At 39.9% G+C, this 27,496-nt stretch overlaps 1 pseudogene across 1 annotated transcript; it reads left to right on the forward strand.

Annotated features, from left to right (window-relative positions):
- The first annotated feature begins 11,497 nt into the window (after window positions 1-11,497).
- On the forward strand, window positions 11,498-13,325 carry LOC307051610 (X-ray repair cross-complementing protein 6-like; annotated as a pseudogene). Its single transcript has one exon. The product of its transcript is annotated as an X-ray repair cross-complementing protein 6-like (transcript).
- The last annotated feature ends 14,171 nt before the right edge of the window (window positions 13,326-27,496 follow it).

The raw sequence follows: 27,496 nt of genomic DNA on the forward strand, positions 1-27,496 counted from the left end.
TTGTTCTCACATACTCTAAAATCAGAAAACATATCATTTTAAGAGGGTATCTAGCTGCTTTCTGACACTCAAAGCATGAAGCTCTCCCAAGAGGTTTGCACAGAGATCACCTCATGAAAGACCAGGCAAGATCTCACCTGCCCTTCCAGCCACAAATAGAGGGATTGCTGGACCATATCAATGTACAAGGGCAGATTCAAAGGACCCTAACCTTCTCCTTGCTTTTAAGGAATCCTAATGCTTAAAACACACACATACACACAAACACAAACCAAGTCATAGCTATCATTCCACTAATATATCTTATTTCCTTTTATGAAATCTATTCTGGAAAACATTCTAAAAATGACTCCTAATTGCCAAACATAATGGAATCCTCTTAATCTTCTCAAAAGCACTTGAAAATCTTCCCTTGATTTCTGCAATGCCATCCTTCCCTGGTTTTCCTCCCTGTGTCTGTAACAATTCCTTCTTGTTACCAAATGTCTTCCATTTTGGTAACACTCAAAGCACCATCATTTGCTTCCCTCTCCCACTGCCCGCCCTCTCTGGATATTTTCTGTCACTCTCAAAGCTTCAGCTACTACCCTCTGCTAATGACTCACATGTGTGACATCTCAAATGCCACCTGACCCAAACTGAAGTCATCATCCTTTTCCAAATCTGTTCTTCCTATATTGTATAACTTGGTGCAGCCAAGATGATACAGCCACTGCCTACCCAGTCACCTGAGCCTTGTACTTCTATGTCGTTTAATATCTCTCCACTGCCACCAGTGCCCCACCACCTAACTTAAAAGTGCATACACATTCTCTTCTCTCCAGCCGTATTCAATAGGCTGCATTCAGAATTCAGGCCCTTATCCTCTTTGACTGGGCTATTAACAATCTTGCATCTCACACTCCTTAAATCCATCCTTATTCTGCTACTAGAATGACCTTTCTAAAGCACACATCTAATTATGCAACTTTCTGGCTTCAAACCCTCAGGGGGTTCCTAATGGCTTAGCACAGGGGTCAGCAAACTGTGGTCTGTGGGCCGAATACAGTCCATTGTCAGTTTTTACAAATAAAATGTTATTGGAACACAGTCACACTCGTTCATTTATATATTGTCTGTGGTTGATCTCATGCTACAACAGTAGAGTTGTATAGTTTCAGCAAATATTATGTGATTCAGAGAGCCAAAAATATTTACCATCTGATCCTTTACAGAAAATTTTGCTAATGCCTAGCCCAGTGGGTAAAGTCTGAACTCTGTGGTATGACATGTGAGACCTCCATCCTTTGGCTGCAACCTCTACCCCCAGGCTTAGCTCTTGCCACGCACCCCTTAAAACTGACCCTCTATCAGTGCTTGTCTGCTTGCAGTTTCCCAGCCCTGAACAGTAGAAATGTCTGTGGTGATGGAGGTGTTGTGTGCCTGCGCTGTCCAGTGCAGTAGCCACTAGCCACGTGTGCCTCTTGAGAGCTTAAAATGTGGCTAGGGAAACCAAAGCACTAAATGTTAAATAGTATTTTGCTGTAATCAACATAAGTTTAAGCAAAGCCACATGTGACTAGCGGCTACTACGTTGGACAGTGTTATTCTAGACTGTGTCTCCAACCATAACTTTGTTCACTCTAACAGGAATATTTAAAATACTTAGAATACCCTGTTCATCTGGGAGACACATTTCAACAGTGAACTTAAGTTTCACCTCTTCTAAGGAGGCTTTTCTGACACCTAAACCCTGGTCTTCACAAAGAACTGGGTATTTGTTCTGTGCCCTCACTGAGGCATCATATGACCAGGAAAACTTTTTTTTTTGACTCTGATCTATCTCCCCCAACCAGAATCGCAGTCCCTGAATGCAGATCCTGGCCCAACTTGTCTCTGTCTGCTTAAAAAGCCCCTAATCCAGTGGCCAGTTTGTGCCAGAAGCTTAATTAATATTGGTCAAATAGATAAATTCCACATTCAAACTTCTTTCTCAACATGTCAGTCTCTTTTCTTCACTTATTTGACAGATGAAGTTCTTTGACAGATGAAGAATGGCTGCTTGTGCAAGCGCTAAAATACCCTAGTAACCCCTCTCCCCCCTCCCCCTCCCCCACCATGAGATGTTGACTTCTGTCTGGGAAAAATAACTGATAACAATCCCCTCAGCAACCTGATTTTGTTCACACACTTTAAAGTTCACTTTCATAATAGCATCGTTCAGACTTAGAGTCAGAAATGCCACATTCTTCTAAAAGTAGTAATGTGGAATCCATGACCGTTCCGCCAACCTACTTGTTTGACCTCTATGACATGTGTTCATTCGGCCTTTTTTGAGAACACATTGGTTACTTGTGGCTTATGTGACCCCTTAGTTACTATCGCTAATTTGTTTTTTATTTAGTCGTAGCAACTTTTAACATTATCTAAACTAAGGATGACAGGAAACTCTAGAGTTTGAGTTTTCTACCGACATGAGCCCAGTGTGTTGAGTTGTGCATGTGACACAAATGACAACAATCAACAGTCCGGAAGAGTCAAAAAATGTCAATACCAGTTCTGAGAATGTTGGAGAATGTAGCCCAGTCAGCTTTCAAAGTCAGCCAAGAATCTACAACTACACATGTTCTCAGCGTTCAGAGTATCAAAGCAAAGCTTCCACACACTTCCTTTTTGAGGTTCCAACTTAAATACTGACAATTTTAAGAACTCCTTTCTGCCTGTGTAGAATTAAGAATGCTTTAAGATAAATTACTTCAAAATGTTTTACACTTTCTCAACACTGACATGTTTTCAATTGTTCAGGTTTAAAATCAGATAATTTTAATCCATTTCAAGTGGTTTTTAAGGCTCTAATATCATATTTATACTCTAGTATTTTATCCCTGTAGGATCAGGAATGTAGAGAAAAAGGATAAAATGATGAATGATGAGGGTGCAGTTTGTGTATCAGATCACTTCTGTTTTCATCCTCCTCCCAAGTAGTCAGTGTTGCCCATACACACTACTGGAGATCATCTGTCTCATGGATTATTAGCACAGTGGTTGTGAACAGTCTCCAGAGCCAGACAGTCTGTGTACAAATCCAAGTTCTACTCTTTGTTTCCTGCTTCCCCTTGGGCAAACTGCTTCACTTTCAGTGGCCCAGTTTCCCTCTCTGTAAAATGGGGGCAATGATAACCTCCACCCTGTGGGTGCCAATGCATATCAAATGAGCCAATACTCCAGGAGCCTTTAGTACTGAGCCTACCACAGAATAGGCACTCGTGGAATGTTTGTTATTTTGTCTTACTTAAAATGCTTCAAACCTCAAATGCAAATGTTTTCACAGCCTTGGTTTAAAATTAGAAAGCTTTTGATTCCCTTCAAAATGGTTTTGAGGAGTTCAAAATTCTTATTTAAAAAATCAATAGTGTACTTTCTAAACAATGCTCAGAAACAGCTGGGATTTCTTGAGGGATATGGAAGAAAGAACCAAATATTATCAGTGAACTTGAATAGGAGGTCTTGAGTTTTAGAAAATGGATTATTGCAGAATGTTTCCACCTGACTCCTGACCCACCCAGAGAGTGGCCACAGCGTAGGGACCCCTTTAAATAGGCATACTTTTCCCCCTATTACACAGGAGCTACCAAAGAGGTTTGCTTTGACTTCTTCTAAGTTGCTAGACCAAATTCCAAAAACCTCAGAAGAGGGAAAACCAGCTCTGTGAAAAAATACAGGAAAGTACACCCAGAACTTAGTAAAGGAAATATTCCCAATGGATCAAACTGTCAAATATATATAAGTACAAACTTTACTAAAAGCACAGTATGCTCTTGGCATATACTAGATGCCCAACAAATGTTTGGCAAATGAAGTTTGCTAAAATTAGCCATGAAGATGTTTATTTTCCCCATGTAATATATTAAAAGATGGTGAAATGTCACAGTTGACACATAAAGAAAAATGCCTATAAGTATACTTCTAGGGTAAGAAATGTCCAATATAAATGACACTTTATAAAAGTGATATTTCTATTTTTTTATTTGTGGAGATTTTTCTTTATAAATCATAGTTCTTACCATTTGGGGTACTAACCTGGAGACATGAACTCAGTTTATTGAGCTGAGCTAAAACTATAAATATTTATCCTTTTTACAACTAAAAATCTTGGAATAAGGACTTAAGGCAAATAGAATATTGGACTCCATTTGTAAATACAAACTAAAGATTTTATCGTGTGTCAAAATTATGTGGGGATCAATTTTTCGTGCATATGCTATGTAATGATGGAAAATATTATCAGTTGTGCAGGGCCAAATAAAAATATGCAAAATATAAAATCTTCTAAATATTTCAAAAACTAATATCTGGGAACTATAATCCATTAGACAGGAAAGTGACCATTTTTGAAAAGCATCTTTTTGGGGAGTATTTAAACTTTAAGACTTCCTTTGAGTGTGTAGCATTGTCGTATATTCACAAGATTCTTTGACGGTACTCTTGTCATCATTATTCCCATTTTCCCATGAGGAAATTGAGACACAGAGAAGTAACTTGGCCAAGCTCCCACAGCTAATGCTGAAACCCAGGCCGTCTTGCTCCAAGGTCCAGGCTCTAAAGCTCTGTGTTATTCTGCCTTGAATGGGATGATGCTGTCTCCATCTTGCTCCTTGTCACATGACTATCATATGACCATCTTTTCCCTTCAGTTCATATGGATTTATAGCACCTTTTTTTTTAAGATTTTTTTTTTGATGTGGACCATTTTTAAAGTCTTTATTGAATTTGTTAAAATATTGCTTCTGTTTCATGTTTTGGTTTTTTGGCCTCAAGGCATGTGGGATCTTAGCTCCCAGGCCAAGGATCGAACCTGCACCCCCTGCGTTGGAAGGTGAAGTTTTAACCACCGGACCACTAGGGAAGTCCCTATAACTGGATAATATTCCCTTATCTCAATATACTACATGCTGTCTAAACATTTTTAATAGCCAGATAATATTCCCTTTTCTCAATATACTACATGTTGTCTAAACTTTTCCCTATCTGTGGACTTTCAATTTTTATTTTTTCACTATTAAAGTCACTTTCAACTCTCAGAACAGTTGCCTGTGTGACATAAGAGAGGAACCATGTGAAAAGAGTGTGTGGACAGTATAACTTGGAGCTCTCCTGGGAGGAAATGATATCTTGTATGATAGGAGCTCAGAAGGGTTAGGATATTGATGTGGAAAAATTACCGAATCATTTGTAGTTATCATTATGATAAAAATGAAATTGGCAGGCAATAGACCCAGGCTGATTTGTAATCATACAATTATGTTTATTATGTAATATATGCCCATGCATTTACTGGTTATCATACAAGGGAAAAGATAATTCTTACACTTGGGCTTTAAAAATTACAATTTCAGGGAATTCCCTGGAGGTCCAGTGGTCAGGACTCTGTACTTTCACTGCCAATGGCCCAGGTTCAATCCCTGGTCAGGGAACTAAGATCCCACAAGTCATGCAGCACAGCCAAAAAAAAAAAAAAAGAAAAGAAAAGAAAAAGAAAAAGAAATAAATAAAAATGACAATTTCATGATTTAGGAGACACAGTGATGAACTTGTAGAACACTTCTGAGGTTAGGTCTTTCTTAGCCTCAGGAGTCCCTTTCCATTTGCCTCTAAGCTTCATCCTCTAATTTAGGGTTTTCTCATTTTTATCCTCTGGGTCACCAGTCCACCCCAAACAGAGGTACACTCTTTTACTTTTTCTCTCTATATTAGGCATGGACAAAACAAAACAGAGGGGAAAAAAATCTTTTTCTTTATCCTTTGGCACACTGAGTTGCTGTGAAATTTTTTCTTTTTTTTTTTCAGGTCTGTATTATTTATTTTTGCTCACTGGTCTTTTTTTATTATTAATTTTTATTGGAGTACAGTTGCTTTACAATGTTGTATTAGTTTCTACTGTACAGCAAAGTGAATCAGCTATATGTATATGTACATCCCCTCTTTTTTGGATTTCCTTCTCATTTAGGTCAGCTCAGAGCATTGAGTAGAGTTCCCTGAGCTATACAGTAGGTTTTCATTAGTTATCTATTTTATACATAGTATCAATAGTGTATATATGTAAATCCCAATCTCCCAATTCATCCCAACCCCTCACTTTCCCCTTTGGTATCCATACGTTTGTTCTCTATGTCTGCGTCTCTATTTCTAAAGAAGAAATTAGAATTCTTCTAGTAGAATTAAATGAAATGGCCCCCTCCAAGTCTTACATGCAGTCTTCTTTGAAGAAGGATCCTCTAGTAGCTACTAACTCTGCTTGCCAAGCTGTACAAAAACCTGTCCCTCCTCATCCTGCTGGGACACCCCAATCCAGGAAGCCTCTTCTCTCAGGTGTCCCTAAATGGGACTCCCTGCTCTGCCATCTCTTGTCTAAGGGGCTGTTGGGTCATGTGAGACCATAGTGAATTCTCAGCTAGAACTCATTCAAAAATTCACAGGACTAACCATCTCACTAACCGTCATCTTATTCTTGCTTCTCTCTCAGAGAAACCTGATAAATTATGTTCTCCATCTCCTCTACATCACTCTCCCAAAGACACACACACACCCACACAAACATTGACAAATAATTACTAACAACTTGTTTAGTGCAGAGATTTATAGTTATTATGACATATGTCTCATTTTGAGTTGGGAAAATATCCCTGTACAAAATGAAAGCACCCCCTCCCCCAATTCATGCACACACATACACTTTTTTAAAATGATTTTTTAAGAAATTAACTCTGGATTCTAGCATTTGACAGCTTTAAGGAAATTGTTGAAATAGACTGAAAAGAAAAACTCTGGGGCAACCTAGGAGACTTGGGATTATTTGAACCAGAGGGGGGAAAGAAAAACCAACAGTGAAGTGATTAACAGTTTCTGGATTGTGAAACAACATGTAAGACTCCTGAAGGATCTCAGCAGCATATACCCTCAGGATGACTGAAAAAGTGAGGGGTGGAGGGGTGGATTACAGCCAAGAGGGGACATAATGCAAAACTCTTGGCCTGATAAAACTTCCTTTTGGGCTTTAATGTAAATTTACAGGAGAATTGTACTTTAAATAACAAATTCTCTGGACATGGTTATAAATAGGTGCCCTCCAGAAATTAAATGTAGCAGGAACAAATCAGATGAACCAAATGATAAGGCTCTTTTCCAAAGCACCTGCTTTTCAAATAAGGTAGATTTCTCACTGGGAAGTTTTCCTCATTGTATGCCACACTGTGAATGACGCCCCCTAGGGCGGGGCAGAACACAATCAACTCAACCATACCTGTTCCTTTGCCTGCACAGAGCCACCCCTAGAAATAAGAGAAAAAAGGAAATAAGGTGGAACCCCTCCGCCACTCCCAAGCTGGACCTCATTTCCCTTCCTTTTTACCACCTCTCTATCACTCTAGGTTTTGAGGAACAAGAGTAAAGGGGAAGTGGAAGAGAAGGAGGTGGAAATAAATGGGAAATTGGCGGGAATACACTGAGCTGAGAACACGTAGCTCCAAAGCCCAGGAGTGGAACTGAAGCTCATGTCCCCTTCTACTTTGCCCATGTCCCCGAATCAAGTCTGGGACACCCTGGGGTGGTGACACTTCCTTTAGAGTAGCTCCACTTATGCCCAAGCCTCCATAAACAAGCTGGATTGACCAACAAGACACATTGGCATGTGCAGAAATCTTCAGTGTTATCTGACACACAACAAGCCAGTTTTTACATGTTAGAGGGGAAGTGGTTTGAAAGCCTACCTGTTGGAGGCAAGAAGTAAACAAAACTTAAAGCTCCATTCTGATACCCTCTCACCTTTCCTATGGGCTTAGTAAAACTTTCTCAACTGTGCTACTTCACTTTTGTTTGTTTAATTATCCTGGAGAAGCCGCTAGACTCACTTTCTGCTGATTTGATGGGGGCTGTTGAAGAAATTATACACAGATACTTAGAGGGCTTGAGAGCTCCTCTTTCTCTCCCTGCATCCCGGTAAGAGTTCCGTGTCTGACTACCGAGACTGCATTGTCTCATCCAGCTTTCTCCTCACACAGTAGCTGCTCTTTAGTGCCCCTTCCTCAGGAGGCAGATAGATGGTCCCACAATAGTGATGCAAACAAATGGATCTTGGCTTAATTAAATATTGTGATCTTTGTCAAGTTAGGAGTGACTTATTTAAGGGAGACCCAAAGAAAGAAACTAAAAGTTTACCTAGCAATGGGTAAAGCATTCTCTTTTTCTTCTCAGGCTTCCTTAAAACCTACACCCACAGTAATTTTATATACATATATAGTGTGTGTGAGAGTGTGTGTGTTTATATATACACACAGAATATATATATGGAAAAACCTGAACGAACCTTTTGGGCAACCCGGTATATATTACAGTTAAGTGGCATCAAATGCATTTGCATCGTTGGGTACACTTACTTTATTTTTGTCTTCTTAGAGTCAACGAATCATTCTGAATCTTGATTATATCAGCCAATGTTTTAGCTAGTTCTCCCATATTTGTATGATTTGTAAATATCAGAATGCTTCCATATCTTTATCTACAATGAAGATTAAAATAATTAATAGAACAGACCTAAAGACAAAGGAGACAGAGCAGGCTGATAGCAAACCACTAATTCACATCCTATGAGTAGTTCTTTAACCAAATGTAGTTGACTGTATTCCATTATCAGTTAAGTGGCATCAAGTACAATTGCAAATAATCTCTGTCTCTAAGATATGTCTCATCTTTGTTCTAATCCTGTTTTCCCAACGACCTATTCACACAACTAGTTCACATGCAGAGCCCCTGAAGTACCCAAAACAAAATTCTCTAAACTAGTTTCCTTCCCTACCTATGCCATTTCCATCCACACCTCCCCATCTTGTCTTGAAGAACGAAAGTGTTGTGGTCATTATAATTCTTTCTTCCCTTCTTTCCTTATATCCAGACTGGCATTAAGCACTTTAGTTCAGAATTTTTCATGTCCCGCACAGGAAATGACAATATGAGATTGGCTGGGTAAACAAAAAAGCTACTTGTGTCTGGAATTTATTGCCTGATGGTGGGTAAGGGATCCCCCACAGCCCCCAAGGCCTTTGCGGATCAGTATCTCAACTGACCTGTAACACCTGGGCACACAGCTGGGAAGTTCAAATTTAGTCCATTCTTTCTTAAAATATCTCATATTTGCCCTTTTATTTCCATTTCTACAGGTACCATCTTAGTCAAGGTCATTATCTCATACTGGGATTATTGTAACATCCACCTAACTGCTTTCCTTGCCTTTTCCCAAGTTTATCTTTGGTGGTGCCACTGACGAACCTACTTACCCACTGCTTTTGGCCTGAGTCTACAATTGTCTCCCATTACCAATGACGGTAAAACCTAAATTCTTTTGTCAAGATTTCAAGGAAAAGAAATTATTTAGGCCCATCTGACCTGTTAAACTTATCTCCTACTACTTCTTCCAACAATCTCTATTCAAACTAAATTCACTTAGTCATTGCCTATCACCAACAGAATCACATTTCTTATATTTGTTCTGCTTCCAGAAGATCCTGGTGGTAGTAGTTAGTAGCCATAACTACTTGAGTAGTCTTGTAGTCTTGAGTACATATTAGGTGTTAGGCCCTGTGCCAACCTTCACAGCAATCTTTCCTGATAGCTAATGTTATTCTGATTTTATAGATAAGAAAGTTGAAACCCAGGTTAAGTAATATGGTCAAAAAGAAAAATTGATTTAAGTAGTGAAGAGCTAAGACTTCAAATCTCAGCATAACTTCAAACAACACACTCTTTCTACTGCCTTTGTCCAATGTAAACTTAGCTTACTCTGAACTCAAAACATTTCTTTCCAAACTTCTCATTTGGCAATTAAAAATTTGCTATCATATGATAATCCTTTGATCATTCTTTCTTATTCTCTGATTCTTGCATTGTTCTGTAGCCATCTGCATTTTTTTAAAATTTATTTATGTTTTATTTGTTTTTTGGCTGCATTGGGTCTTCTTGCTGAGCGCAGTCTTTCTCTAGTTGCAGGGAGGGAGGGCTACTCTTCATTGCGGTGCCTGGGCTTCTCATTGTGGTGGCTTCTCTTGTTGTGGAGCACGGGCTCTAGGCACACGGGCTTCAGTAGTTGTGTCACGCAGGCTCAGTAATTATGGCTCACAGGCTCTAGAGCGCAGTATCAGTAGTTGTGGCACACGGGCTTAGTTGCTCCGTGGCATGTGGGATCTTCCTGGAGCAGGGATTGAACCCATGTCCCCTGCATTGGCAGGCAGATTCTTAACCACTGTGCCACCAGGAAAGCCCTTTTTTTTTTTTTTTGAGGTATGTGGGCCTCTCACTGTTGTGGCCTCTCCTGTTGCAGAGCACAGGCTCCGGATGCGCAGGCTCAGTGGCCATGGCTCACAGGCCCAGCCGCTCCGCGGCATGTGGGATCTTCCTGGACCGGGGCATGAACCTGTGTCCCCTGCATCGGCAGGCAGACTCTCAACCACTGCACCACCAGGGAAGCCCAGCCATCTGCATTTTTGTTTTCATCTGTCCAACTGTATTGAGAACCTATGACTGCAAAACCTGGATCCCCTATAGGTCTTAGGTGTTGCTATGTCTCTATGGATACATCTCAATTTCTGAATTTTTGCCAAAGCATTATAGTTCCTTTGGCCCACATGTGCTACATCACACTATCCCCAAGAAATTGAATTTACATTAATGGCCTTTATTTTCTGCATTTGCTTTTACTCTTTTGCCAATTATTTAATACCTTAATTTTTCAGTTCATAGATTATTATAATATCAAAAAGCCCCAATGCCTTCTTTAGCCTATGATTGTCCAGGCTGTCTGGCAGATTTTCCAAGAAAATTGGTCACTGTAAATGAGAGATCTAGTCCCATAAATCTTCTGGTGATTATTTCCAAATCTGTTCTTTTTTTTTTTTAACAAGTTTAAATGTTTATTCACCTGATAACATACTTTGAAATACACAAAGCAGGAAGCTGGAGGGAAATTTTGAAATCATTTATCTAGTCCAACTGCTTTCTTTCTTCTTCTTTTCTTCCTTCATATTTCCCTCCCTCCCTCTCTCGCTTCCTTTCTTCTCTCCTTCCCTCCTCCCTTTTTATTTCATCCTCCTCTTTCTTCTTCTCCTTCTCCTCCTCCTTCTTTCACTAATGAAGAAACTGAGGCCAGAGGTGAAGTACACATCCAGTCAGAAGCAGATGGGGGTCTAAGACCAAGGACCGGCCCTCCAACTTCTTATCTAGGACCCTTCCCTCCTCACTGCACTTTACTGAGCTTGAACAAACATTGTCTTCATACATTAACAACTCTTAAAGTGAAGGTTCCAAATCTGTTCTTAATTTCAGAGCAAAGTAAGTAGTGAGTTAATCTTCTCATTAACCCAGATTTGGGCCTTAATAACAATATGACTAATATAATTTAATGTAAAAGTATCTTTTAAAACCCCATTACCTCTGCCCAAATTGATCTCTTCATTGCGCTCAAGTAACCAACATGTCATGGTTGGAGTCTTATTACAAAAATCAGGGTGATGAGGAAAAAGAAGAGCAAAAGGAGGGCCTTGAAGCAGGTGGAGATTGTAAATATTGAGGAAGACATAGTTTGATTTTTTTGATTGATGCTTCTGAGGCCATGTTTGAAACTCAGGATGAAGATGAGTTGACTCCTTTTGACATGAGCATCCAGTATATCCAGGGTGTATACACCAATAAGATCATAAGCAGTGATCGAGATCTCTTGGCAGTGGTGTTCTATGGTACCAAGAAGGACAAAAATTCAGTGAATTTCAAAAATATTTACATCTTGCAGGAATTGGATAATCCAGGTGCTAAACGAGTGCTAGAGCTTGACCACTTTAAGGGACAGGAGGGGAAGAAACATTTCCAAGACCTAGTTGGCCATGGATCTGACTACTCCCTAAGTGAAGTACTGTGGGTCTGTGCTAACCTCTTTAGCGATGTCCAGTTCAAGATGAGCCATAAGAGGATCATGCTTTTCACCAATGAAGATGACCCCCACAGCAATGAGAGTGCCAAAGCCAGCCGGGCCAGGACCAAAGCTGGAGATCTCCGTGACACAGGTATATTCCTTGACTTGTTGCACCTAAAGAAACGTGGGGGCTTTGACATATCCTTGCTCTACAGAGATATTATCAGCATAGCAGAGGATGAGGACATAGGGGTTCACTTTGAGGAGTCGAGCAAGCTCGAAGACCTGTTGAGGAAGGTTTGCGCCAAGGAGACGAGGAAGCGCGTGCTCTATAGGTTGAAGCTTAAGCTCAACGAGGATGTAGCGCTTACTGTTGGCAATTATAAAATGGTCCAGAAGGCTCTCAAACCTTCTCCAGTGAGGCTTTATCAGGAAACAAATGAACCAGTGAAAACCAAGACCCAGACGTTTGATGTAAATACAGGCAGTTTGCTTTTGCCTAGTGACACCAAGAGGTCTCAGACCTATGGGAGTCATTAGATTGTATTAGAGAAAGAGGAAACAGAAGAGCTTAAACGGTTTGATGAACCAGGTTTGATTCTCATTGGTTTCAAGACCTTGATAATGCTGAAGAAGCAGCATTACCTGAGGCCCTCCCTGTTCGTGGACCCTGAGAGTCCCTGATAAATGGGAGCTCAACCCTATTCAGTGCACTACCCACCAAGTGTCTGAAGAAGGAGGTCATGGCAGTGTGCAGATACACACCCTGCCAGAATATCCCCCCTTGTTTTGTGGTCTTGATGCCACAGGAAGAGGAGCTGGATGACCAGAAATTTCAGGTGATTCCCCCAGTCTTCCAGCTCATCTTCTTGCCCTATGCTGATGACAAACGGACGGTGCCCTTTACTGAAAAAGTCATGGCAAACCCAGAGCAGGTAGACAAGTTGAAAGCTATTGTTCAGAAGCTCCACTGCAAGTACAGAAGTGACAGCTTTGAGAACCCAGTGCTGCAGCAGCACGTTAGGAACATGGAAGCCTTGGCTTTGGATTTGATGGAGCCTGAACAAACCATGGATCTGACACTGCCCAAGGTTGAAGTAATGGACAAAAGACTGGGCTCCCTGGTGGATGAGTTTAAGGAACTTGTCTACCCACCAGATTACAATCCTGAGGAAAAAGTTCCCAAGCAAAAACAAGATGATGAAAGTTCTGGAAGCAAAAGGCCCAAGGTGGAATTATCTGAAGAGGAGCTGAAGGCCCACGTCAGCAGGGGCACACTGGGTAAGCTCACTGTGCCCACACTGAAGGAAGCCTGCAGGGTGTACAGACGAAGAGCAGGATGAAGAAGCAGGAGCTGCTGGATGCTCTCAGCAAGCACTTCCAGAAGGCCTGACCAGAAACCATACAGCCAGTTACCCTTCCACATTGTAGCCAGGCTGCCTGGTTTTGTTTTTATCAAGTTAAAACATGTTTCTCCTGAGCCAGAAAGAGTCGGCCTGACAGAAGCCAAGGACTTTGTTTATGAGATGTTCTGTTTCCATGGGGACTGAATTGCCATCTCACTGTGCTGTGCTCTACTGTACTGTCTGAATAAAGGGCCCTAACTTTGTACTATTAAAAACAAAAACCAAAAAACCCATTACCTGCCTAGAATTCATGTTGCTAAGAGGTTTAGAAAACAAAGGTAGAGTGTGTGGCCCTGGAACTCTAGAATGCGGCTGTCCAATACTGTAGCCACTAGCCACATGTGGCTATTTAAATTTTTTTTTGATATTTATTTATTTATTTAATTTTTGGCTGTGTTGGGTCTTAGTTGCGGCACACAGGATCTTCCGTTGCAGCATGTGGTCTCAGAAGCTGCTGCGCGTGGGCTTAGTTGCCCTGCAGCATGTGGGATCTTAGTTCCTCAGCCAGGGATCGAACCGCATCCTCTGTTTTGGAAGGCGGATTCTTAAGTCTGCCTAAATTTAACGGACCACCAGGGAAGTCCCTAAATTTTAATTAATTAAAAGTAAATAGATCAAGTGGGGTTTATCCCAGAAATGCAAGGATTCTTCAATATAGGCAAATCAATCAATATGATATACCATATTAACAAATTGAAGGAGAAAATCCATATGATCATCTCAATAGATGCAGAAAAAGCTTTGGACAAAATTCAACACCCATTTATGATAAAAACCTTTCAGAAAGTAGGCTTAGAGGGAACTTACCTCAACGTAATAAAGGCCATACATGACAAACCCACAGCCAACATCATTCTCAATGGTGAACAACTGAAATCATTTCCACTAAGATCAGGAGCAAGACAAGGTTGCCCACTCTCACCACCATTATTCAATATAGTTTTGGAAGTTTTAGCCACAGCAATCAGAGAAGAAAAAGAAATAAAAGGAATCCAAATCAGAAAAGAAGAAGTAAAGCTGTCACTGTTTGCAGATGACATGATACTATACATAAAGAATCCTAAAGATGCTAACAGAAAACTATTAGAGCTAATCAATGAATTTGGTAAAGTAACAGGATACAAAATTAATGCACAGAAATCTCCTGCATTCCTATAAACTGATGATAAAAAATCTGAAAGAAAAGTTAAGGAAACACTCCCTTTTACAATTGCAACAAAAAGAATAAAATACCTCAGAATAAACCTAGCTAAGGAGACAAAAGACCTGTATGCAGAAAACTATAAGACACTGATGAAAGAAATTAAAGATGATACAAACAGATGGAGAGATATACCATGTTCTTGGATTGGAAGAATCAACATTGTGAAAATGACTCTACTACCCAAAGCAATCTACAGATTCAATCCAATCCCTATCAAACTATCAATGGCATTTTTCACAGAACTAGAACAAAAATTTCACAATTTGTGTGGAAACAGAAAAGACCCCGAATATCCAAAGCAATCTTGAGAAAGAAAAACAGAACTGGAGGAATCAGGCTCCTGGACTTTGGGCTATACTACAAAGCTACAGTAATCAAGACAGTATGGTACTGGCCCCAAAATAGAAATATAGATAAATGGAACAGGATAGAAAGCCCAGAGATAAACCCATGCACATATGGTCACCTTATTTTTGATAAAGGAGGCAAGAATATACAATGGAAAAAAGATAGCCTCCTCAATAAGTGGTGCTGGGAAAACTGGACAGCTACATGTAAAAGAATGAAATTAGAACACTCCCTAACACCATACACAAAAATAAACTCAAAATGGATTAAAGACCTAAATGTAAGGCCAGACACTATAAAACTCTTAGAGGAAAACATAGGCAGAACACTCTATGACATAAATCACAGAAAGACCCTTTTTGACCCACCTCCTAGAGAAGTGGAAATAAAAACAAAAATAAACAAATGGGACCTAATGAAACTTAAAAGCCTTTGCACAGCAAAGGAAACTATAAACAAGACGAAAAGACAACCCTCAGAATAGGAGAAATTATTTGCAAATGAAGCAACTGACAAAGGACTAATCTCCAAAATTTACAAACAGCTCATGCAGCTCAATATCAAAAAATCAAATAACCCAATCCAAAAATGGGCAGAATACCTAAATAGACATTTCCCCAAAGAAGATATACAGATTGCCAACAAACACATGAAAGAATGCTCAATATCACTAATCATTAGACAAATGCAAATCAAAACTACAACGAGGTATCACCTCACACCAGTCAGAATGGCCATCATCAAAATGTCTACAAACAGTAAATGCTGGAGAGGGTGTGGAGAAAAGGGAACCCTCTTGCACTGTTGGTAGGAATGTAAATTGATACAGCCACTATGGAGAACAGTATGGAGGTTCCTTTAAAAACTAAAAATAAAACTACCATACAACCCAGCAATCCCACTCCTGGGCATATACCCTGAGAAAACCATAATTCAAAAAGAGTCATGTACCACAATGTTCACTGAAGCTCTATTTACAATAGCCAGGATATGGAAGCAACCTAAGTGTCCATCGACAGATGAATGAATAAAGAAGATGTGGCACATATATACAATGAAATATTACTCAGCCATAAAAAGAAATGAAATTGAGTTATTTGTAGTGAGGTGGATGGACCTACAGTCTGTCATACAGAGTGAAGTAAGTCAGAAAGAGAAAAACAAATACTGTATGGTAACATATATATATGGAATCTAAAGAAAAAAATTAAATGGTTCTGAAGAACCTAGGGGCAGGACAAGAATAAAGACGCAGATGTAGAGAATGGACTTGAGGACACGGGGAGGGGAAAGGGTAAGCTGGGATGAAGTGAGAGAGAGTCATGGACTTATATATAAAATGTAAAATAGATAGCTAGTAGGAAACAGTCATAAACAGTCATAGAGCACAGGGAGATCAGCCTGCTTTGTTACCACCTAGAGGGGTGGGATACGGAGGGTGGGAGGGAGACGCAAGAGGGAGGGGATATGGGGATATATGTATACATGTAACTGATTCACTTTGCTATAAAGCAGAAACTAATATACCATTGTAAAGCAATTATACTCCAATAAAGATGTTTTAAAAAATTAAATTAAATTAAATTATTTAAAAAGTAAATAAAATTTAAAATTCAATTCCTCAGTTGCACTAGCCACATTTGAAGTGCTCGGTAGTGGAAAGTGGTTAATGGCTACACATAGGACAGCACAGATATAGAACATTTCTACATTACAAAAAATCCTGTTGGACAGCACTCGTCTAAGTTTTGTTGGAAAATATGTATGTTTGATGTAATTCGTAGCAGCTGATGATATATTAGCTACAAGTTCTGGTAAATGAGTAGCTAAGTTAGTGTTTTGTTCACGTTTTATTCACTCAGTGTAATACCTGGTGCCTAATAAGTGCTCAGAAATGTTTAACAAGTTGTGTAGGATAAAGATGGCAGCTCCTATACAGGTACTAGATACTGAGTTGTCTGACAACACAATTTTTTTTTTTAAAAAGGAAATATTTAAGCAGCATATAGAGAAGCAAGCTATTCTATACAAAAGTAATCTACATTTCATGAATTCTGCCAAATTCTAAATGTAAATTTTTGGCAAATTGTCGACACCCCCTCTGCCCCTGCTTGGACAGCTGTGAATGACATCTGCATCAAATCAGCCAGGAGTTATTTATTTTCGAAATGTGCAGTGACCCGCTTCTAAGCCCAAAGGGTAAAAATGTCACCTTTGTTCATCTCTCAAGAAAAATATTTTTAAGATCTAGCGCTGACTGGGAAAGGAAAAGCTGTTCCTTAGGGTGTTATCCATAATTCCCTCTTCATTTCAAGCTTTCTGACAGTCATCACTTCTTGCCTCCATTCCTAGTTGTTAATACAAACAGGAAAGCAATTCCATTGCTTCACAAGCCAATTGACCTCTTTTCTTCCATGGAATTTAAATTGATTACTGCATTTGTGTTTAAGAACTGTATGGTTTTGTGATTACTTGTTCATATTTCAAAGATTGTGAGCTTTGGCACAATAGGGCTGTTTGATTTAGTTTTATAATCCCATTACCTAGGACATGGCCCCATAGGGATAACAAATAAGTTTTGTTTGTTTGTTTACCAAATAAGTATTTTTAAATAGATAAATTAACTAAGATTAACAAATGTGTCTCCTTACCTGGAGTTGAGTCTTTCAAGTCAATCATATTAACAATAAAACATAAATACAATTAAAAACAAAACAACCTCCATGAATGACCTTTTTTCAGATTCCTCACAGTTTCATGCAAATCAGACTATCTAAAATATGTGTGCTGTGGTCATGGGGCCATTATAATGGAACTAGGTGGAAGATTCTGTTAGAATACCTAGAAACAATCCTGGAAGCCTGAATATCATGCATTTGGAGTGCACACTTAGTTTACTTGAAGAATCATCCACAGATAACAGGAAACCCCATGTTCCCTGGAAATACATCTGGCCCGTATAAAGCTAGAGAAAGGCTAGAGCAGGGCTTCTCAAAGTATGGTCTGAAGACCCCCTGGGAATCACCAACTCCCTTTCAAGAATCCACAAGGTCAGAACTACCTACATAATGATACTAAGATGTTATTTGCCTTTTTCATTCTCATTCTCTCATGAATGTTCAGTGGAATTTTCCAGAGACCCCCAAATTATCTGAAAAGGCTATTAAGTTAGTTTTCCCTTTTCCAACTGCATATCTGCATGGGGCCATATCTTCATATATTTCAACTAAAACAATATGTCACCACAGATTGAATGTAGACCAAATATGAGAATACAGCTGTTTTCTATTACCCCATACATTGAAGACATTTACAAAAATGTAAAACAGTGCTATGCCTCTCACTAAATTTTTTGTTTTGGAAAATATATTTTTCATAAAAAAGTATATTTTCATTAAAAATTATTACATAAATGTAATAATTTATTATCATTATTTTAAATGAATTAATAAATAAATGAAAATTTTGTCAGCTATTACCCACCTTAACAAAAACTATTTAGGGTCCTCCAATTTTTTTTTTTATTGAAGTATAGTTAATTTACAATGTGTTAGTTTCAGGTGTACAGCAAAGTGATTTATATATATATATTTCTTTTTCAGATTCTTTTCCCTTATAGGTTGTTACAAAATATTGAGTATAGTTCCCTGTGCTATGCAGTAGGCCCTTTTTTGTTATCTATTTTATATATAGTAAGTACTGTCTATCTATTAACCCCAAACTCCTAATTTATCCTTCCCCGCCCCTTTCCTCTTCAGTAACCATGTTTGTTTTCTATATCTGTGGGTCTATTTCTGTTTTGTAAATAAGTTCGTTTGTATACATATATATATATTTTTTAGATTCCACATATAAGCAATATCATATGACATTTGTCTTTCTCTGTCTGGCTTACTTCACTTAGTATGATAATATCTAGGTCCTTCCATGTTGCTGCAAATGGCATTATTTCATTCTTTTTTATGGCTGAGTGGCATTCCATTGTATATATGTACCACATCTACTTTATCCATTCATCTATTAATGGACATTTAGGTTGCTTCCATGTCTTGGCTATTGTAAATAGTGCTGCAATGAATATTTTTAAGCAGTCAATGTGGTTTTGAAACCAAAGAGTTTGAGAACCACTGTACTAGAATATGATGAGTATAAATATAAAATAAATAGGCTCCCAAACAATGATTAACTGAGGAAGGGAAAAAGCAAATGGAACCCTGTTTCTAAGCTTGACAAGAAGACTCTGCTAAAAATGCTGACCATTGTTATTTATCCAATCAACTAATTACATGTAGCTCCTTGGAGTCTGCATCTAAGTCTTACTTCCCTCTCTTCTCATAAATCAAGCCATTCATTTGCCAGCCAAATATTTGCCAACTCTTTCCAGTTGCATACAAATTGTGTTTTTTCATAGAATATTTACTCTAAAATGTCACACTTACAATGGTTTTCAATGACAATTCAGTTTTTTAAATTAACTTTTATTGGAGTAGAGTTGACTTACAATGTCGTGTTAGTTTCAGGTGTACAACAAAGTGAATCAGTTATACATATACATATATCCACTCTTTTTTAGATTCTTTTCCCATATAGGTCATTACGGAATATTGAGTATAGTTCCCTGTGCTAGACAGTAGGTAATAACAATTCAGTTTTAATTTGAGAACATGGTCAGGTCTGTAGGCAACCTGGGCTGAGGTTGGACATGTGATCACAGCACACGGATGCTAGTTCTGAGACCTGCTGCACCTGTGGGTTACTGCAAAGAGAATGGGTAGACTGGTGCCCAAATCAGCCCTGACTATTTTCCTAATGGCTTATTAGTTCGTTAAGCTTCACATGATGTATTTTTAGTAATACGGGCTAATGATACCAGGAATGTTTATATTAAATTGATCCTTTTTATACAAGAATGCAATGTTCATTTTAATAAAAACTGACTATTGAAGGGCATTGGTATTCATGTGCATGTGCGTGTGTGTGCATGTGTGCATATTCTCAAATAGATGTCTTTCAGTCTCCTTTTTTCAACCAATCTTATCTTTGGCTCAGAAAAAACTTACCACTCCCAATTGCTCTACACTGATCCATTTCCCAAGAGCTCAGAACTAAGCCAAAATATTTGATGATGTACTTCTCTGTGTCTTTTAGCTTCTCTTCTGGCTTGTATCCTGCTTAGAGTCACTTTTCAAGTCTCATCACCTATTTAAAAATCTATTATTACTTGGTGATCCAACCTTCCTTTACACCCCTTCAAAGACAACATTGATGGCAATGTGGTCTAATGACTGACACCCAGGTGGTCAGGGTGCATGTGGGAATTGCTGACTCTGTGAGAACATAGACTTCCCTCTATCAGTTCCCCACTCAGTGAAGAGAAATTCTTATCTGTTTGTCCATTCACCTCCCACAATTATGTAGCCTCTGAGATTCTCCTTATTAGCACCCTTTCCCCATTGTTTACACTGTTCTCCTTGTCTCTCATCCCACCAAACCCTGGCCATGCCTCAAGTAGCATTTCAGGATCACTTCAAGTGCATAATTTCTCATGTCTGGACTTCTTATTTGGTGCTTGAACTATATTGTCCTGTAACAATCATTATACTATGAATTTTCCAAAAATGTGTTGTTTTTCCAAATAGCCTTGAGTTTCTTGACAGCAGAGATTTTCTCTTATTCATCTTTGATTATAAAATGCCTTGTAGCCTGAAAAGTACTCAGTACAGATGCAACATTTATTCCATACCTGCCATGTGCCAAGCACTGTGCCAAGTGCTTTTGCATAAATCATCTAATTTAATCCTTGAACTTGAGGCTCAAAATGATGAAGGGACTAGTCCAAGATAACACAGCAATCCAAGAATAACAGCAGTTGGGGCTGGCGGCTAGAGTTGTTTGGCTCTGAGCTAAACATCTTTTTCTATTTCATCACACTGCCTCCCTGAGTAAATATTTCTTGATTAATAGCTCTTACTCCTCCTCATATTTATCTTCCTCCTCTTCCTAATCAATATCAATCAATATCATGATATAAAATGAGTATATTTTCCTGTTAAAATGAAAAGATATTTGTACAAGGTTATGCTCCATTCTTAGTGTGGCTAGCCTAGGGCAACCAGACGTCCCACTCTCCACTAATACTATAGCCCAGTAATTTCAAATTGCTCTGAGGAGTCCTGGGAATTCCAGGGAGACACATCAGTGGGTTGGGGTAGGAGAAATGAGTTTTGACATCTCTGCCTCTACTGGAGTGATTTTAACTTATATATATTTTTTTTTTTGGCTGTGCTGGTTCTTCATTGTTGCATGCAGGCTTTCTCTAGTTGCAGCGAGCAGGGGCTACTCTTCATTGCAGTGCACTGGCTTCTCATTGCAGTGGCTTCTCTTGTTGCCGAGCACAGGCTCTAGGCATGCGGGCTTCAGTAGTTGCAGCACGTGGGCTCAGTAGTTGCAGCACGTGGGCTCTCGGGCACACGGGCTTCAGTAGTTGTGGTTCATGGGCTCTAGAGCGCAGGCTCAGTATTTGTGGAGCACTGGCTTAGTTGCTTCATGGCATGTGGGATCTTTCCGGACCAGGGATCAAACCCATGTCCCTTGCATTGGCAGGCGGATTCTTAACCACTACACCACCAGGGAATTCCTAACTTATATCTTTTATTAACACATTTCATTTAAAAGAAAGTCTTCGACAGCTTTTAAAATTTTTGAAATCAGCTGTAGCCCAGTCTCAGATCTTGGGTTCTATGTTGCTACAGGAACGAGTCTCAGAGAGAGGCCAAAATATGACCTCATCATTGCTAGGTGTCCCATGTTGTAGAGGTCAGAGAAGATACCAAACACTGACCTAGGCATGACTACTCTAGAGCCAGCCTTACAGCAATGAAGGGCAAACTCACTTCACCAACTTTATGACTTGAAGAATGCTACAGAAATCTACATACACCAAAATATTTCTTCTATTGGTCAGCTATGGCCATATTTGAATGCTTACTCACAGGGCCTGGGATTCTAATAATCAGAAATTCTAGAGGTAACATACTACAGAGAAAGAGCAGTGCACTCAGGGATCCAAAGACTAGGAGTCAAGTCCTGCCTCAGTTGTTGATTTCTCTGTGCCTTTTTTACCCACCTGTGAAATGGAGATGACAATCCCTGCCTCATACCATTAATAAGTTTTCAGTAAATGTTTCCTGAATTGATGGATAGATGGGTGGATGAATGAGTAGGCAGGAGTATGGATGGTTGGATAGAGAGCCATCAGCATATGTAAAATTGCTTGACACATAACTATACCACTTCCAGTATAAGCAAAAGGTTACATTTAGTGGCTTAAAACAGCACAAACTTATGATCTCACAGTTTCATAGAGCAAAACTCTAAAATGGGTCTCAATGAGTCAAAATCAAGGTGTGGGCAGGGCTGTGTTTCTTCTGGAGGCCCGAAGGGAGGATCTGTTTCCTTGCCTCTTCCAGCTTCTAGAGACTGCTGCATTTATTGGCTCATGTCTTCCTTCCACCTTCAAAGCCAGTAAGGGCTGATAGAATCTTTCTCAGACTGCATCACTATGACATTGACACACCTGCCTCCCTATTCCCTGTATAAGACCCATATAGTACATTGGATCCACCTGGATAATCCAAGATAATCTCCCCATCTCAAGATCACTTTCCTGCAAATTCCCCTTTGCCATGTAGAGTAACATATCTATAGTTCCAGGGATTAGAATGTAGACACCTAGGTAGGCAGGGCATTACTTTGCCTACCACACTATAGGACAGTTTCGATTATATTGGAAGCTGTGCAAGATAAGTCAGAGATTCCTGATCCTGACTGAACATTAGAATAATCTGGGAGCTTTAAAGAAAATAGATGCCCAGGCACCTCACCCAAATAATAAAATTTACTTGGGCCACATGGGCCTGGCCATCAGCATTTGCTAAAAGTACCCTAGATTATTCTGTTGTGAAGCGAGATTTGAGAGCCACTGGGTGTATTTAAGAAAGTGGATTTGGACCATCACACAAATTTAAGTTTCAGACCTCTTCAGCCCCTTAGGTCACTCACTTTATTTTTCTGAACCCGAGTGCCCTTATCTAAAAAATGGGCATAATAATCATACGAGGACTAAATTAGATAATATATATAAAGTCCTGTGTGCCTTGCCTAGAACATGTTAACCCCTCAATAAAAGGTGGTCATAATTATCAATTTTACAGAGCAGGCCAACTTACATCCCTAAGCAATGGCAAACATAAGTATCAAAAGTGAATCTCCAAGAATATGCCCCAAACTCACCCCTCTTGATCAAACTTAAAGAAGTTTAGGGTTCCAACTAATTCTGCTGAGATTGCCTATAAACTGATATGTCTCAGGAGAGTTATTAGTTTCTGCCGTCCTTGCATTTGGTTCTGGGCAATGACTGGTTTCTCCTTGGGTTTTCTCCTTTCACACAGCAGAGCCTGAAGGACAAATCAGCTTAGCATCATGTGCACACAGCCAGCTGTCTCCATGGGGATAGTATAAACTCAGGCCCATCCCAACAAGGCTCATAGTCCTACTGGTGTTTTAAGTCCTTCCATTAGTAAAAGAGTACCAGCCCCTGTTCTCTAAAAGACTCAGCTCACCACGCCTGGGATCCCAAGCCCCAGATTCTTTTCGTAAGCCCAAGCCCCATCCCAGCCCATGAGGTGGGACGTTCAATCAAGATTGACCCCAGTCTTGTGTGGCAGCCACACCCTGTCCCACAGAAAGATGAGACCCTCTGCATGATGTTACCACTAGACAAGCCCTCTTTACTATCCTGCTTTATTTTCATGAATTGCTGAGAATTAGAATGGGCCAAAAGAACCTGCCTAATTTTATAGTGAGAAAAGGTTATGCTTAGCTAAAGTCATCAATTGTAGTAGGAGAACTGTGTTTTAAAATTTTATTAGCTTCCAAAATCAAAAAAGAGGGGAGATTACATCATAAGTTAGGGATCTTACTTTATTAGTTTCCAGAGTCAGAAAAAAGAAAAGGGAAATTATGTCATACATAAGAAAGATCTCCCTCATTTTTTGTCTTGTATTTTCCTTTGCTAACCTCTTCCTTTAACTGCTGGGAAATTAAGGGGAAATACAGTATCAAAAAACATTGACCCTGGTGATTAAAAATTAAAATCTGTGGTTCTTTGTCTTCAGGAAAATTAGAGCTTATTAGAGCTAACTTCAGTTCTGGAAAGAGACTGACAGCACATTCCTGTAGGGGACAACATTTCCCAAGTTTGCATATCCAGGGCATGGAACACTTGTGGGAGGTAGAAGCAATATTTTGGTTTGTTTGTTTTTGAGAAATTTTTTAAATAAGAGAAAAAAGCACACAAAAAAAGTATATAACAAACACCAATGGATCCATGACCAAGAATTTTATCATATTTGCTTAAAGTCTTTTTTAATATGAAAAGAATAAACTGTATATAGAAAGTTGAAATCAGTCATCATTCCTCCTCAGGCCTTCCCAAAGATAGTCTCCATCATGATTTTACTGTGATTCTCTTAGGGTTACTTCTTTACCCACTAGCCAACGTCAGTGCTGTTCATCCTGACTTGTGAGGCCAGGATCCCAAACCCCACAAGATGGACATGATGACTGCTCCAGTTAAGAGTGACCCATTGCTGCTGACTGGGTCTTTCACATCATATCCTGATCTGGTCGCTGATCTTGGAGAGACACTCTAGGCTCTGTGTGTGCCAAGAACAGATGCAGCCTACATGGTGTGAGCCCAAGCCTGGTTCCCACTTGGCCTCCTCAAGGTGGAAGGACTTGCCCAACAAAAGACACTTTAGATCAGTCTTCTTGGATTCAAGAGACACAATCCTATAAAGAGAGTCCAGGAGGAGAATTTCAAGGGCTCTTGACCTTCATCTCATGGGTTGCAAATCAAATGCCTCCTCTGGCCAGGTAGGTGACTTTAATGAGCTAAGTAGTCACAGCAAATTATAGAGGCTCCATGAAACTCCAGCCAATTGTTTTACTGGGAAAATGGACTTTTCAATGAAAGCTACAAATCTAAATAATTGTGTGAAACCACTCTAGTTTTTACATTTCCCCATTTTTTTAATATTTAAAGTTTTCAATCTACAGAAAAGCTTAAACAATAGCACAGCAAACAACTGTATTCCCTTCAGCTAGATTCACCCAATTGCTAAAATTTTGCCAAATTTTATGTATATGTATAAATAATTTCCTGAACCATCTGAAAGTAAGTTGTGCAAATCATGACAATTCATCTGTAAAAATTGAAGCATTCATCTCCTAAGAATAAGGGTCTTCTCCCTTTCAACCATAATGCCATTATCACACCTAAGAAAAGCAACAATTTCTTTATCTTTGAATTGCCCATATGAAAATTTCTCCAATTGTCCCAAAATTATTTTATAATTTTTTTTTTGTTCAAACCAGGATCCAATCAAGATTTACATATTGTATTTCATTGCTGTGTCTCTTTGGTATCTTTTAATCTAGAAGAGTTCTTCTACCCTCTTTTATTTTTCAAAACTATTTTTAATTGTCAGTAATGAATATGATTTATATGAATGAGTGTGTGTGTGGAGGGGTGTATGCACCCACACACCCACACATAGGCAACGAAAGCAGTTCCCCAGGCCAGCTTCACACTGTGGGGTACATCTCCGCACCCAAGCATAGTCTGTCAAAGGTTCCACTTCCAAAAGCTGAGTCAATATGGTCTGTCTCAGCCCATATTAGTGCATTCACTTATCAAGGACGGAAAGATGAGAGAAAGAGAAAGAGAATTCCTTCTCTCACTGCTATTAATTGAAGGTCATAGCACTGATACCTGGCTAAACTCTGAAGAGGAATTGGATGAGAGTCACTTGGGAGAGGGATCTAGTTACAAATGCCAGTGGCTGGCCTCCACCCCAAGCCTGCTCAATCTGAAATCACACTTATTTTAAAAACACCTCCAGCTATTCTTCTGAACGCTAAAGTTTGAGGATTACTATTCTAAAGACACACAGATAAATTAAGGATGGGGCCCTACCCCTGGCAAATTCTAGTAGAACCAAAACATAATACGTTATCACTGAGGCAATAAGTTCTCCAGACGCCCAGAGGGAAGGTCAGAGAAGACTTTGGGGTGGGGTTGGGGAGGTGAACTCTGAGTGGAGTTTGAACATGAAGGCTGAGTTAACCAGATGAAGGATGGGGAACTGTATGGCAATGAGAGAAGCAGAAGCTCTGCCACGTGCACCTGGAGGTGTTCCAAGAATGGGTGAAGGAGAGTCTCATCCATGGTGAGGGGTTTTAATTTTTTTTTTTTCTGAAGGGTTAGAGAGCCACTGGAGGGCTTTAAGTAACCATGATCCAGTCGATCATAGGAAAACCATGTTTGACAGGCCTGAGAAGGAAGGATCAGAGGCAGAGCAATTCTGTAAGAGGCCACCGCAGCTACAGAGGCAGGAAGTGATGGAGGCAGCACAGTGGGGCAGGAGGGCAAGCTCTTGAGACAGAGAAGCACCAGGATGGGCAGTGGAGACGTGAACCTGGGAGCTGGAAGAGGGAGGCTAAAGCTGATTCTGGGCTCATGTTTTGGTCTCATGTGAATAGGTGATTGCGGTGCCTGCTGGACATTTAAGTGACAACGTTCCTTAGGTGGTTACTTGGTTAAGAGAGCAGTAGTGAGAGCCTCAGACCCAGGAGAAACCCAGGAGAGGCCATGCATTGGGGCAGAACGGAGTGAGGACCCAGCCTTTCGATCAGACAGAGGGTGTGCTTGGATTGCCTGCTACAGAAGGCAAGTGGTTAACCCATTTGAATGCGTGGAACCAACCACTAGGGGACCCTGGTTTTGTTGATGTCCCTGTGCCCTTTGCTGACTCCTAGTGCTACAATTTCCTCTCTCCACTCCTTTCTCTAATGGCCTCCAAAGTGGAGGACCCTCCAAAGGAGGGTTTAAGACAGTTTGTTGAGCATGAAGAGAAATTGTTAGAAATACTAGATTTTTTTAAAAATCTCATCTTTTCTATTTTTGTTTACATTTTATAATGGGTAAAGTATATTCCCAAAGCAAGATATATGGATGGATGGATGGATGGATAGATAGATAGATACATAGATAGATATCAGTAATAAATACCCAGATATTAGGGGCACATGCTCAAATATTTTTTTCTTGCTAGCCTTACACAATGCATTCTCATCCTAATCGCCAGTGTGTCTGGCAATAGGGTGTTTCTGATGGCAGGCAGTGGACTCATTCCAGGAACACGCACCTTCGATGACCTGTGATCAGGACGTCATTGGCTTAGAGACAGAATTCCCGAAATTCAGGCATACGGAGCAGGCCAAGGGCGAACTGTTGGAAGGGCGTGGCTTCATCTGTGCTTCGTCTTGTGCTCCATAGTCTGGAGTGGTGCGGGGCTCGGGCTCTCCTGCCCAAGGCATTCGCGTGCTGAGCAAGCAGAAGGTCAAAACCTGCCCCGTGGGTCTTCACACTACACCCAGATGCCCCTGGGAAAGGAAGCCATCAGGATTGTGCGAAAGCCTAACTTCAGGCCAAATAATTTTCACTCTCAAACACATTCAGGATTTGTTTTCTGAATAAGTCGC

Source organism: Hyperoodon ampullatus (genome assembly GCF_949752795.1).
Source record: "Hyperoodon ampullatus genome assembly, chromosome: 4".
In the NCBI taxonomy this organism is placed as follows: domain Eukaryota; kingdom Metazoa; phylum Chordata; class Mammalia; order Artiodactyla; family Ziphiidae; genus Hyperoodon; species Hyperoodon ampullatus.